This window comes from Centruroides sculpturatus, unplaced genomic scaffold, assembly GCF_000671375.1.
Source record: "Centruroides sculpturatus isolate CEXI.00-Female unplaced genomic scaffold, Cexi_2.0 scaffold1360, whole genome shotgun sequence".
Taxonomy (NCBI): Eukaryota; Metazoa; Arthropoda; class Arachnida; order Scorpiones; family Buthidae; genus Centruroides; species Centruroides sculpturatus.
The window spans coordinates 214,669-219,605 of record NW_019385513.1 but is presented as its reverse complement, the minus strand read 5'-3'; the positions used below and the strand labels follow the sequence as shown (position 1 = coordinate 219,605).

Sequence of the window (4,937 nt, the reverse complement as noted above, 5' to 3'; positions counted from 1 at the left end):
AAAAGATAAAAACAAACTACATACAAAAAAACGTTAAACAATTAGATCACTTCTATCATATGTTTTATATTATTTTAATTTCAAATGTAAATTTTAAATATTTATTTTTAAAATGTCATGTTTCTAAAAACAAAATTTTGAAAAAGAAAGATAAGTGTCTAACAATTTGAAGTTATGATGAATTCTTTTTCCGGGAATATGACAGCTGTATATGTGCATCTGTCTGGAGATTTGGATTTCCAATTATCTTCGAAAAAATTAAGAAATATTAAAAACATTATTTTTATAAGAACTTGTATCGCAAGCGTAGAAAGTTATNTTTATTTAGAATCTTATTATATTAATATTTATTTTAATAAACAGTACATAACTTTTTTCAGCTTGCAAATATGCTTTTTATTATTAAGTAACTTTTTCACTTTATTTGAACATCAATGCAACACTCAAAACAAACACACACACACACACACTTTGTCACTCCACTGTATGTTAATGTAAAATTCTATTCAACATTATTTTCTTGGCTGTTATAAAAGTTATGCAACTTGTTGCTGGATTTTTTTCAGTCTATAATAAGTAACAATTACAAGAAATGGTCCAGTTACACTGTATAATGGTCTTGTCAACTTTCGTAATTTTGGTTATTAATAATTTCCAATACAGCACTCTGAGGTCCTAATAACTTTTTTCAGCATTACTTTTCCCCTTTTCCTTTATACTTCTCCCTTCAGAACCCTTCCTTCAACCTTTTCACTCCTTTCTCTTCGTAGTGGGCTAAGTTTGCAAAAGCAGACAGCCCTTCCTCCTCCTCTATTATTATTATTAGTCTATAATAAGTCTTACTTTCCTCAATTAGACTGTGCTATCTACAACTTTTTTCATCTTGTAGCTACATTGTTAGAAAAAAATATGGTATTTATTTGAAGTTTTCTTTATAAATAGTAAAATAAATCTGAAATAATTTATTGCATATCACTAAAAAGATTATATCTTCTTGCACATTAATTGAAATTACATAGTTCACATCAAATTTTTGGCCTGAACAAAAATTTTACACTAGATCTTTCAAAAATTTGAAAATATTTTGAATGTAACTTTGAATATGTAAGATTTTACAGTGTAACCATAATTTACAAACATGCCTCTCATTCCTGAAACCCTCTTGATATTCAAGATCTCAAATAAAGACATTATCCATTATTTTTTATGGTCAAGATTTGATCATTATTTCAACATAGTTCCTTTTATATTGGTAAATATGAGTGACATGACCTAATACAAAATAAGAGAAGTGAATAAAGGAAGCAAAAATAAATTATCAGACATTTGTTTTCTTATTATTCAATAAAGAAAAATGTGTAGGCAAAAAATTAATGAAATTGTAATTGCTGATAGAAGATCTGTAATGTAGAGATTAAGGCCCTGTACACACTAGGCGTTGAAAAACGCCTAGTGTGTACAGGGTCTAAAGGTCCTGTACACACTAGGCCTAAAGGTCATTAAATTGTCCAATCATCTTAGAACAGATAGCACTATTCCACCAAAGACATAATGTGAATGAGATAAAGAAAATATAAACTAAAACTTATAAGCCATCTTATAGCACATGATATACTCTACTTCATCACCTATCATGATTAGAATATTTTGTTCTCATAAATATCAGTCAGCACTCAACAAATATTTCATTTCATAAATCAGGAAAAGAGGAAAAATAAGCAGCTCATTGTATAAAATTCTCATATATCAACACTTGTAAGTTGAGATCACATTGTATGTTAACATAATATTTTATTATGAAATTCTTCATTTGCAAGCATAAATATATAGTTAGCCTAATTAGAGGAAAATATTAGAATGGGCATTTTACTATCATTCTGAAAATATGTAGTTTTCAGATGAAATTTTTTTAATGATTTTAAATTTACTATCATACACAGCTTTATTTTACATATTAAACTTTCATTTCTTACTAGAACTCTTGATTTAGATTAATTAAACAAACAAGATGTAAAGCTAAGCTACAATTTAGACCTGCGTCTATTAAGACCTAAGTCATAATTCCTGATATATCTAATAATAGTCAATCATTGCCAAAAAGAGATTAAAAGATCATCTTCTGAACCAAAGTCTCAACCAACACTAAATATTGCTTACGTAATTAACTTTTTACAATAGAAGATTTGTTAGAAAGCAAATACAATTTAATTACAGTAGAGCGTCGTTTATCCTAATCAATTGGGGACTGGGGTTGTTCGGATAACCAATTATGTACGAAAATATATATTAATTTATCCCGTGTTGAAATTTTTCTCCGTTGAGTGTCGCTTTGCGTTGAATTTTCATCGATGTTAAGCCTAACGAAGACTATTGTATCATTAAAAATTATTTTTTTATTTTGTACAAACAAAATAAATATATTGAAAAAGATAAAAACAATAAAAAATTATACTTCAGAAGTTAATTTAGTATCAAAAACGTAAAATATTTGAGTAGCCGAAGACATAGCCAAAGATTACAGCGCCACAGCACTGGCAAAAATTTAAATTTGTCGACTAGAATTCCTTCGGATAACAACGTTTCGGATAACCGACGCTCTATTGTATTATAAAAGTAACAGTATATTAATATTAAGGTAAAGGATTGACCTCTGTAAAAATCTATAATAAAATAGTAATTTATTTGAATTCATTGCTTAGGTTAATACGAGGTTATATAGGTTAATAAAAGAAAAACTTTCAGACAGTCAGTAAATAAGTTAGGCAAAATAATCAATATTTATTATTTAGTGTAAAATAAATTGTCCGGATTGCTCAGATTTATGATGTTTTAATGAATGTTATCAAAGCAAACTTTTATAAATAACAAAATAATAACTCACTTGATTGTTTCAATAAGAATAGCACTGTTATCTGCAAAGATTTCTTGAAATTCTGGTGTGAAATAATTTGTTGAACTGTAAATAATTCACAAATACAAATTAATTGCATTAAATTTACAAGTTAATGTTAATTTTAAATATTGCCAATGATAGAATTTTAAAAATTTATTTAAGAAGGAGGAAAACAGAAATTTAACTATAATTACAACATATTGCATTTAATTAAATTGCAACTTATCTAAATTATCAGTTTACATCATAAATCAGCCTTTTCTCAAGCAGACATGAAAATCATAATCTCTTAAAGAATTTACAGCTTAAGTAATTCCAGATAGTTCCAAAACTATTTTGTATAAAATTCATATCAGAAAATAAACATTAAATTTGATATAATAATTCTCTTCTGTATATTTAGAACTAAATTAAAACTTTCCTGCCATTCAATTATATTATTTAGGCATGGAATGTCAATGGCAGTAGCAGACAAGTAAACAATTTAACAGTAATTATAATTTTCAATACAATTCTTTAATAAAGAAAACAATTCCAATAAATTGATAATTTAATTGATATTTTACTTTATTTGCTAATAATACTGGCAAGAAGAATATTCTTTATAATGTAATAAAATTTATTGATGTATAAAAGATGTTAATAATATGCTATCTATACAATAATAATTGTTTTAAATATTGCAAAGAATGTAATAAAATAAAAAGTACCTGTTTGATAAATAAACTACATCAAAGAAATGATGATATTTTGATTTATTTATTAATGCATTTGCACTATCTACTGGTAAAAAATTAATTGTTGCTTTTGTTCTATAGTCTTTTTCTGTAATTAAAAATTGTTTAGTATAGTTTATAAAATCTTATAATACAGTAATTATTAATTAATCAAATACACATATATTAAAAAAAATTATGTTATTGCATATTAATGTTTTTATAATTAAATATTTTCAAATGTTATTTTTTATAAAAATGCTGTATAATGGGTGGCCAAACTCTGTCACAAAAGAAACCTTACATCACCTATCAGAAAGTCTGTCTAGGTAAGCATTTGTTTAACTCCTTGAATTTTACAAATACATCATTAGCTTTCATTTGCTTGTCAAGGTACACTACCTTAAAAAAATATTGTATATGTTTAAGTGGTATGTATCAAGTTTTTAAGTATAAATTGTATAACTATGTGAGCCACAGTTTGGCCACCATGGTTATAACACTAGAATTATATTTTGATTTTTTNCAATTTATTAATTTAAAGTTAAAAATAACAACTTGACATTTCTTTCAAATCAATAATAAGTTTTAATTCTGCTGTTCAAATATAGAGTGCCTAATAGATATAAAATAATCACTAACTTGTAAGATTAGGCTGATAATTAGAATAGGAATCAAGAAGTTTTTATGATTCAAACCAAGTCTTGTTAGCAGTAGATCACTGACCAAACAGTTCAAGAGTGTTCCACTTTCAAAAATGTTTTTTGTCAGCATTAATCAAATTATGGACAAGTAAAATTTGTCAAAATAAAGGGTAACTATAGTTAAACATTAATTCTTTCTACAGAGCTCAAAACACACAATGAATTTTGGGAATTAAGGAACAGAGTACAATAAATTTACTTCGGTTACAAACATGGAATTGCTCATTGGGCAAAGTGAATGCCATAATGGTTTGTCTGTCACAAGAATTGCGAAGAGCATTTTGCGACTCCTACTATACTCGAAATTTGTTAGAAAATGTACATAATTTATGCACGTCGAGGGAATGGCAGTGCCGAATTTTACCCAATTTTATTTTAAAATCGAAACTGTACATGCAGGAAAGTTTGTCTGCCAATTTAGTTGAGATATACCCAATAGTCTCTCTCTACAAAGCTCTTAACATCTCTTTAGTTACAATCACTGTGTATATGAAAACAAATTCAGTTTTATTTAAAAATGCACAATCAATTTTATATTTTGTGATAATTTTTTTTTTTCAAATAAATAGTATAGACTAAACTGAATCCTTTGAGAATATGTTTGAATTGGATGTTTATAATCAC

General features: G+C 26.4%; 1 long non-coding RNA gene across 1 annotated transcript; it reads right to left on the bottom strand.

The window, feature by feature from the left end:
- Positions 1-341: 341 nt before the first annotated feature.
- On the bottom strand, positions 342-3,720 carry LOC111639694. Its single transcript, XR_002759118.1, has 3 exons — positions 3,604-3,720; positions 2,882-2,956; positions 342-889 (listed from the first exon to the last, which is right to left on the bottom strand). It is a non-coding gene; the product is annotated as an uncharacterized LOC111639694 (long non-coding RNA).
- Positions 3,721-4,937: the final 1,217 nt, after the last annotated feature.